Source organism: Arachis ipaensis, chromosome B01, assembly GCF_000816755.2.
Source record: "Arachis ipaensis cultivar K30076 chromosome B01, Araip1.1, whole genome shotgun sequence".
Lineage (NCBI taxonomy): Eukaryota > Viridiplantae > Streptophyta > Magnoliopsida > Fabales > Fabaceae > Arachis > Arachis ipaensis.
Genome location: NC_029785.2, coordinates 104,089,927 through 104,099,995, shown reverse-complemented (window position 1 = coordinate 104,099,995; position 10,069 = coordinate 104,089,927). Strand labels below are relative to the sequence as shown.

At 39.7% G+C, this 10,069-nt stretch overlaps 1 long non-coding RNA gene across 1 annotated transcript; it reads left to right on the top strand.

Annotated features, from left to right (window-relative positions):
- LOC110271767 lies at positions 504-961 on the top strand. The gene is made up of 2 exons (XR_002362405.1): positions 504-680; positions 772-961. It is a non-coding gene; the product is annotated as an uncharacterized LOC110271767 (long non-coding RNA).

The following is a 10,069-nucleotide window of genomic DNA, read 5'->3' as shown; positions in this document are numbered from 1 at the left end:
ATATTTTTAATAGAGTATATTTAATTTTAAAATTACTCTACTCTTCAATTTTATCAAAATATCTATTCATATCTATCTATATTCTTTTATAAAATCCTAATTTTAACCCTAATATCACAAATTCCTAATTTATAACCTAAATTCCTAAATCTACAATCAGAAAAGGAAAGAAAGGGCACGGGGAGCTTAGGGGGGGGGGAGAAACAGAAGGGAAGAAAGAAGGAAATGGAGAGCAGAGGGAGAGGGTGACGGAACTGAGAAGAAGAGGGAGAAGTGGATCGTCATCGGGGAGGGAGGAGACTGCCGCCGTCGTGAGCCATCACTGCGCGCTGTCGTCGAGTACACGGACCAGAGGGAGACGCGAGCAGTGACTGAGAGGAAGCTCCGTCCTCATCGCCGTTCCATAGTCGCTGTTGAAGCCAACCTCGTTGTCGTCGAATCGTCGCTGCTGTGCCGCCATCAAGTCTGAGTTGAGGAAAGGAGACGTGGAGTCGGTGTCGCCCAGAGAGAAACGCGAATGGCGAGGCGAAGCAGAACGCATGGTGGGAAGGCTTTCCTTGCCACTGCCGCCGCCGGAATCATGAACCAAGGTGGAGGAGAAGGCCGTCTTCCCCGTTGCTGCTATAATCGTCCGTGCTGCTGCCGGTGCTTCCTTGTTCTGTTATTCCTTTCTAATTCTTGTAAGACATTCTTGTTCTGAACCTCCACTTGACGTTCTTGTTTATTCCACTGCCATTTTATTAGCCTTACTCTTGTTCCAATTTAATTTAGCCCCTGTTCCACCCCTGAATTTCCAGAATTATTACTCTACCCAATATGAATTCATTGTTTTGCTCACTGTCGTGGCCAACTCGCGTTGCTGCTGCCCTGTCAAAGCTGTTGTGAGTGTTGCTAACATTGGCGGATAAGGGATGAAGGAGCTATTGCATTTTGGGTGCAGCCCAACCACTCATCACGCCACAATTCCGTCTTCGGTTTCGATTTCTATGAAATTCGACATTGAGGTAGGGGGTTTAAAACGATTTAAATTTAAGAATGCCTACAAGGTTTATTGAATAACGGCAAATAGATTTAATAGCTGTGAGTAATTGATTGATTATGTAATTATTGAATTGTGGCTGAAAATTGTGATTGGAATGGTTGAGATTGTGATTTGGAATTGTTGATTTGTGATATTGATTGATTATGTGGATTGGGAATTGCTTGATGACTAATTGTTGAGAATTTCTGAATTTTAATGGTGGAATTGGTTTTGAGGGGTTTTGAAGGGTTGGATTTTGAATACTAAATAGATTGCTGAAAAACTGATTTTTGAAATTAAAAGGTGACTTTGGAAGTGAATCAGTTATTCAGATATAGGAAACTGGACTGCTGAATTTGAGACTTTTTCATTAATTTTATGATTTATGGTGAATTTTTGAATCATGGATGTCAAAACTGGTTTTTCTGCAGAACGTTTAACGCAGCAGCAACTTGATTCCTCTATTGGAAATTCTGCAATTTGAATTTTGAAATGGAACAAATTTTAAATAAAATTTTATTCCTATTATTTTAATGCCGTAAAATTTCAGAACAATTGGACTTGAAGTTTTAAAGATATGAATTTTTGAAGGATGATGCATTATGCAGAAAAAGCCAGATTCTGTTTTCTTAAATTAGTAACTTTGGGAGTTTATAACTTTTGATCCTGGATAGATATTGAGATGCAATTAATTGGAGGTGAAAATTAAGTATGTTTAGTATATGTGATTTAAATTTCAGGATTTTCCATGTTTTAATAAGTGAGTTATGGGACTTGGAAGAGGTTGTGTTCAATGATTTGTAAAACAGAATTCTGCAGAAAATTACCTAACTTCCAAGCTACGTAACTCCTTCATTAAAAATGGTATGACCCTGAAATCAATTGAGAAAGAAATTTGGATGAGTTATGTTTAACCACATTAATGTTGAAGGTAGTTGGATTTAATTTGGATTTTATATGAAATTTCAAATGTTGTATGGTGCTGCTGTCTTCTGGTTTTAAAACGCTACAGAACAATCACGGTTTTGCTTATATTCCCAAAGCTATAGTCAGCGAAAAATTATGATTTTTGATTTAATAGAAAGCTTAATCCGAGACGGTCACATGGATATAAAGTTTGCGCAATTCCAAATTCATTTGATATTTTAAAAACAAAATGGAAATCAGGCTGCCAAGTTTTGTTTGTAATTATTTTGGATATGGAATTTACGAAATAGATTTTCTATTATCAAATGTTTTTGAGAATATATTGCTGTGGCAAATGCTGAAAGAGGCTGATGAATTGTTGAGAAAGAAGGAACCCGTAAGGGTGGATAAGTCCTATTTTTAAAGGAGATTATGTCCAAATTTTTATAAAAAATATAAGGACTTAATCAAAATAAATATTCAAGGCTTATTTAATAATAATAACTTCAATGATTCTTTTAAGAAAAGAATATTTGATCTATGAGATTGTTGGCAAGGGCGTGGGTCTAGTCCCGCTTGTGAATTTGCAATTATGAAAGAAAAAGGAAAGAGTAAAGTACTTATTGTATGATTATCTATTGCTTGAGGTAACCCAAGAGATATTATTTGTTTGTTTGTTGCTTGAAGCAACCCAAAAGATGTTTGTTTGTTGCTTGCGGTAACCCAAGAGATATTATATATATATTTGTTGCTTAATGCAACCCAAGAGATATTAATTATTTGTTTATTGCTTAATGCAACCCAAGAGATGTTTGTTTATTTATCTGTTGCCCTGAGGCAACCCAAGAGTAATTTTCCGTTCCCAAGAGTATATATTTCCTGTGAGTAGAAAGCAGAGGCTGTCTCAATGGAGCTACTAATAATTATATGTGCATTTATTTGAACAGAAAATCGTATCCAGGAAATCGTGAACTCGTGACCGGATAAATGTCGGGAATGCAGGTGCTAACCGACACATGAGTTCATGGCCTGTACTAGGACTAGACATTCATCATATGCATCTATGTGACATTTTTTGGGTGTGCATATTGTAATTGGTTTGCCTAAATGAATAATTCTGTTAACTGTTAATTGCTATATTTGATATAATTGCTCTTGATTGTGTTTGAACCTCATTACTTGTGTTTGAAATTGATTGGCTGGATTGTGGTGAGTTGGGTGTTGGTTGAATTGCTTGGGCCTGAGGCCATGACTGGTTTGTGTTGGAAGTCTATTTCTGTATAAAGTATCTGACTGGTTCAGCATAGACTTAATGAACCTATGCTTGGAGCAGGATGATCATTTATACCGCGTAGGTAACTTCTTTTATGTTATGGTCTAGTAAGGTATGAAAAATCAAACTGGTTCAGCATAGACTTAATGAACCTATGACTGGGACAGGTTGGTCATTCATACAGTCTAGGAAACTTTTAAAAGTTTTACAAGAAAAATATGGATTTAGGAGGTTGAGTAATTAACTAATGATTTTAAAGAAAGTAAACTCGATACAAAGGCTCGATAATTAAGTAGTTAATACTAGAGAAGGTTACATAATGTTCTTTCTAGTGGAAATACCCTGACTTAAGCAAGGTATTTTGCTGGACGGGACGTTACATTTAGCACCCTGTTGATGGCGTTTGGACTAAAGTCAACAGTCACCCCTCTTACATAGCTCATGTATGGCTCTTCATCATCAAATTCTCTTATCACATTAGTGTAAAACTCATGGATGAGAACCATGCTCACTTCTTGAGGTTGGTTACAGAGAAGCTCGCATCCCCTCTTCCTAATTATTTTTTGTATCTCAGAGTATTCCTCCTTTCTTAGCTTGAAAGGTAACTCCGGGACAACGTCTTTGTCTGACATCCAACTAAAGATGCACTCATTGTGTTTGGATTTGAATCTTCTTCGATCAAAAGTGTTTTGTTCTCCACCTTCTACGGGTTGCTTGTCCTTCCTAGCTCTTGATGATGAGGCCATTGAAATTGAATTGCACAAGGGTCAAATCTTCCAACACCAAACTTAGAAGAATGCTTGTCCTCAAGCATAAAGAAAATGTTTATGAAGGGGGTGTAGATGGATATGGTGACAAGATAAGGAATACAAGCTTGAAAGTGATTGTGAGAGGGAATGAAGAAGGGGGTGGTTCGGGTAGGCTAGGGGAAATGGTGCACTCTAAATTTTGCTGAGCAAAACATAGGATCAAGGCTAAAGTCTACAGAGCAAGGATGATTTGAAAGTTGAGTGTGATTTCGGCTGAGGTGAATTGATGAAATGGGGTGATGGAGAATGGTATATAAGTAAGGATAAAGTGAGGTTTGATGATTGTGGTTGGAGTGGTTAAAGTGATATTTATGATAGGGGAATGGTTTTGAAGGTTCGGTCAAGGCATGGGGAAAATGAATCTTCTTTGCCTAATGCATGCTAAGGTGTTTTCCTCAATGCACACAATCCAAGGTATATGGATGTACAAAACCCAAGGTGCATGTGACTTCTCCTTTCTTTTGTGTGTGTCCGTGATCCTTCCTTCAAGATTCTCCCATCACTTCTTTCTTTCACTTTCCTGCAGCAAGAATACAAAGGTGTTAGAATTTCTTGTATGTGGACGCATAATTTTTTTTTTTTGATTGCTTTCATATCACTAAAAGAAATAACTACACTGTTGCTCCATGGTCTAGCATTTTCGTGTATGTATGGACACCAAACTTAGTTTGTGACTAAGTGTTGTAAAAAGAAACTTTTGCAATTATTTCAAGATTGGCCACACCAAACTTAGTTCCTTGCATACACTATATGCTAGTTCACTCTTTATTATCACTAAAGCATGAAAATAAAAGACTCATGTGCATGAGTTGCCTCCCATGAAGCGCTTGTTTATCGTCCTTAGCTTGACATTGCAGCTCTTTTGCTCATTTTAGTAAGTGTACATTTTCTTCCTTGCTCCAGGGGCCACCAAGATAAAGTTTCACCCTATGCCCATTAGCTGTGAAAGTCTGTTTTGAAGCTTCATCAAGTAATTCCACATAGCCATGAGGGGATACTTTGGTGATGGTGTATGGACCAGTCCATCTAGACCTGAGCTTTCCAGGAAAAATCTTCAGTATTGAGTTGAATAGCAACACTTTTTGGCCTGGTTCGAATGTTCTTTGGGAGATCCTCTTGTCATGCCACCTTTTTGCTCTTTCTTTGTATATTTTGGCATTTTCATATGCCTCCAATCTGAATTCCTCTAATTCATTGAGTTGTAGTAACCTCTTTTCTCCTGCTGCTTGAGCATCTAAATTCAAAAGTTTGGTGGCCCAAAAGGCCTTGTGTTCAAGCTCCACAGGGAGATGGCATGCCTTCCCATACACCAGCTGAAATGGAGATTCTTCTATGGGCGTTTTGAATACTGTTCTGTATGCCCAAAGTGCATCATCCATCTTCCGAACCCAATCCTTTCTTGTTGCTCCCACAGTTTTCTCCAGGATCCTCTTTAGCTCTCTGTTAGCAAGTTCAGCTTGCCCATTTGTCTGTGGGTGATAAGGTGTGGCCACTTTGTGAGTAACTCCATATTTGTGGAGTAGAAAATTTAATTGCTTGTTACAGAAGTGGCTTCCTCCATCACTTATAAGTCCCTTGGGCACTCCAAATATTGTGAAGATGTTTCTCTTTAGGAATTGCAACACCACATTGGTATCACATGTAGTGGTGGCTATTGCTTCTACCCATTTTGAAACATACTCCACTGCCACCAAAATGTATTTGAATGTGTAGGATGGAGGAAAGGGTCCCATGAAGTCTATTCCCCATAAATCAAAGAGCTCCACTTCCAAAATGAACTTCTGAGGCATCTCATTTTTCTTTGTCAAACCTCCTGTTCTTTGACATTCATTGCAATGGCTCACAAAGTCTCTAGCATCCTTGAAGATGGAAGGCCAGTAGAAGCCACTTTGAAGCACCTTTGCAGCAGTTCTTTCACCTCCAAAATGGCCACCATAGCTTGAGTTGTGACAATGCCATAGTATGTCCTTCATCTCAACCTCCAGTACACACCTTCTTATCATTCCATCTGGGCATCTTTTGAATAGAAATGGCTCATCCCAGAAAAAGAACTTGGCCTCATGTAACAACTTCTTGACTTGTTGTTTTGTGTATTCTTGTGGGATGATCCTTCCTGCCTTGTAGTTGGCCATGTCTGCGAACCAAGGGATATGTTGAATTTGCAAGAGATGCTCATCTGGAAATTCTTCATTTATTGATTGAAGATTGTCTCAACATGCATTTTGTGGCACCCTTGATAGATGGTCAGCAACTTGATTTTCACTACCCTCTCTACCTTTTATCTCAATGTCAAACTCTTGTAGGAGTAGTACCCATCTGATTAACCTTGGTTTGGCATCCTGTTTTGACATAAGATACTTAAGAGCAGCATGGTCAGTATATACCAGAACTTTAGATCCAATCAAGTATTGTCTAAACTTATCAAAAGCATATACCACAGCTAGTAACTCTTTCTCTGTTGTAGTGTAATTTCTTTGAGTTTCATTCAATACCTTACTTGCATAGTAGATAACATGAAGCTTCTTTTCCTTCCTCTGCCCCAACACAGCACCAATTGCAAGGTCACTTGCATCACACACGAGTTCAAAAGGCAATCCCCAACTTGGGGGTGTGATGATTGGTGCTGTGGTGAGCTTAGCTTTTAAAGTTTCAAAGGCATGTTTACATTCATCATCAAAGAGGAAAGGATTGTTTACCACCAGCAGATTGCTTAGTGGCTTTGCTATTTTGGAAAAATCTTTGATGAATCTTCTATAGAATCCTGCATGCCCTAAGAAGCTTCTAACAGCTTTCACACTAGTTGGTTGATGAGCGGATATTTTATACGCTTTTTGGGGTTAATTTCATATAGATTTTAGTATGTTTTAGTTGGTTTTTAGTTTATTTTCATTAGTTTCTAGGCAAAATCCACATTTCTGGACTCTACTATGAGTTTGTGTGTTTTTCTATAATTTTAGGTATTTTCTGGCTGAAATTGAGGGAGCTGAGCAAAAACCTGATTCAGGCTGAAAAAGGACTGCTGATGCTGTTGGATTCTGACCTCCCTGCACTCAAAATGGCTTTTCTGGAGCTACAGGACTCCAAATGGAGTGATTCTAATTGCGTTGGAAAGTAGACATCCAGGGCTTTCCAGAAACATATAATAGTCCATACTTTGCTCAAGGATAGATGATGTAAACTGGCGTTCAACGCCAGTTCTCTGCCCAATTCTGGCGTCCAGCGCCAGAAAGAAGTTGCAAGTTGGAGTTCAACAACAGAAAAGGATCCAAAGCTGGCGTTGAACGCCCAAAACAGCCCCAGGCACGTGAGAAGCTTTAGTCTCAGCCCCAACACACACCAAGTGGGCCCTAGAAGTGGATTTCTGCATTATCTGTTATAGTTTACTCATTTTCTGTAAACCTAGGTTACTAGTTTAGTATTTAAACAACTTTTAGAGATTTATTTTGCATCTCATGATAATTTTTAGATCAAAACTTTATACTCTTTAACGGCATGAGTCTCTAAACTCCATTGTTGGGGGTGAGGAGCTCTGCTGTGTCTCGATGAATTAATGCAAGTATTTCTGTTTTCCATTCAAACATGCGTGTTCCTATCTAAGATATCCATTCGCGCCTAACTATGGAGAAGGTGATGATCAGTGACACTCATCACCTTCCTCAATCCATGAACGTGTGTCTGACAATCACTTCCGTTCTACATCAGATTGAATGAATATCTCTTAGATTCCCTAATCAGAATCTCCGTGGTATAAGCTAGATTGATGGCAGCATTCATGAGAATCCAGAAAGTCTAAACCTTGTCTATGGTATTCCGAGTAGGATTCTGGGATTGGATAGCTGTGACAAACTTCAAACTCGCGAGTGCTGGGCGTAGTGATAGACGTAAAGGGATAGTAAATCCTATTCCGGTACGACTGAGAACCTGCAGATGATTAGCCGTGCGGTGACAGCGCACCTGGACCCTTTTCACTAGAAGGATGGATGGTAGCCATTGACAACGGTGATGCACCTACACATAGCTTGCCATAGGAGGACGTGCGTGCATGAACCAGAAGACAGAGGAAAGTAGAGATTCTGAAGACAAAGCATCTCCAAAACTCCAACATATTATCCATTACTGCATAACAAGTAACCTTTAATCCATGCTCTCTTGTTTATTCGCAACTCAACTGATAAATATAATTGACTTCCTGACTCCTGACTGCAAGATAACCATAGATTGCTTCAAACCAACAATCTCCATGGGATTCGACCCTTACTCACGTAAGGTATTACTTGGACGACCAGTGCACTTGCTGGTTAGTTGTGCGAAATTACATTGTGAAGTAATTTTCGTGCACCAGTTTTTGGCGCCGTTGCCGGGGATTGTTCGTGTTTGAACAACTGACGGTTTATTTTGTTTCTTAGATTAGGAAAATTGATTACTCAGCTGGTGGATCTATCCACATGAGAAAGACAATTGAAGAGGCTCAAGAGCTCATTGATACAGTTGCCAGGAATCAACATCTGTACCTAAGCAGTGACCCTTCCATGAAAGAAGAGGTGAAAACAGTAACTGCTGAACTCAGCCCTGTACAACAAGCTGCTGAATTCAATCAGCAATTGGACTTTCTAACAAAGCAGTTAGCCGAATTCAATGATAAACTACAAGAGACAAGGATGGCTAATATAAATATGGAAGAACAATTGAAGCAAACAAAGCAGCAGCTGTCAAGACAAATAACAGAAGAATGCCAAGCAGTTCAATTAAGAAGTGGGAAAACATTAAATACCCCACCTCAAGGCAGCAAAGAGCCAAAGAATGAGCAAACCACCCAAAATTCACCTGAGGACAGCAAGAACCCAGGGAAAAGTAATTCTAGCGTTAAAACGCCAGCAATCTGGTGGAAGGCTGGCGCTGAACGCCCAGACCATGCCCAAGACTGGCGTTCAACGCCAGTAACAAGCAAGGACTGGCGTTCAACGCTAGAAACAAGCAAGGATCTGACGTTGAACGCCCAAAATGGGCAGGATCTGGCATTTAACGCCCAAAATAGGTACAGTTCTGGCGTTCAGACGCCAGGAACAGACAAAGAATTGGCGTCTAACATCACTCCAGCTTCTAACTCTGGCACTCAATTGCCAGTGAGGGATCAGACACACACAAGTGCTGATGACAACCCCTCTAAAAAGGCTTCATCAACCACTTCTGTAGGCAATAAACCTACAGCAACTAAGGTTGAGGAATATAAAGCCAAGATACCTTATCCTCAAAAACTCCAAAAAGAGGAGCAGGATAAGCAGTTTGCTCGCTTTGCAGATTATCTCAGGACTCTTGAAATAAAGGAACCCTCATTGATGTCCAACAAGGGGAAATAACCCTGAGAGTCAATGATGATGAGTTTAAGTTGAATGCTGTCAAAGCCATGCAGCATCCAGACACATCAAAAGACTGCATGAAAGTTGATCTTATTGACACTTTGGTAGAAGAGATCAACATGGCTAAGAGTCTCGAATCAGAGTTGGAAGACATCTTTAAAGATGTTCAGCCTGATTTGGAGGATTCAGAGGAGATGAAAGAGCCTCTGAAATTTCCTCTGGAAGAGGAAAAACCTCCTAAACCCGAGCTCAAACCATTACCACCATCCCTGAAATATGTATTTCTGGGAGAAGGTGACACTTTTCCAATGATCATAAGCTCTGCTTTAAATCCACAGGAAGAGGAAGCACTTATTCAAGTGCTAAGGACACACAAAACAGCTCTTGGGTGGTCCATAGGTGACCTTAAGGGCATAAGCCCAGCTAGATGCATGCACAAAATCTTATTGGAAGATAATGCTAAACCAGTGGTTCAACCACAGAGGCGGCTAAATCCAGCCATCAAGGAAGTGGTGCAGAAAGAGGTCACCAAATTACTAGAGGCTGGGATTATTTATCCTATTTCTGATAGCCCCTAGGTGAGCCCTGTCCAAGTCGTCCCAAAAAAGGGAGGCATGGCAGTGATTCATAATGAAAAAAATGAACTGGTTCCTACAAGAACAGTTATAGGGTGGCGCATGTGTATTGACTACAGAAGGCTCAA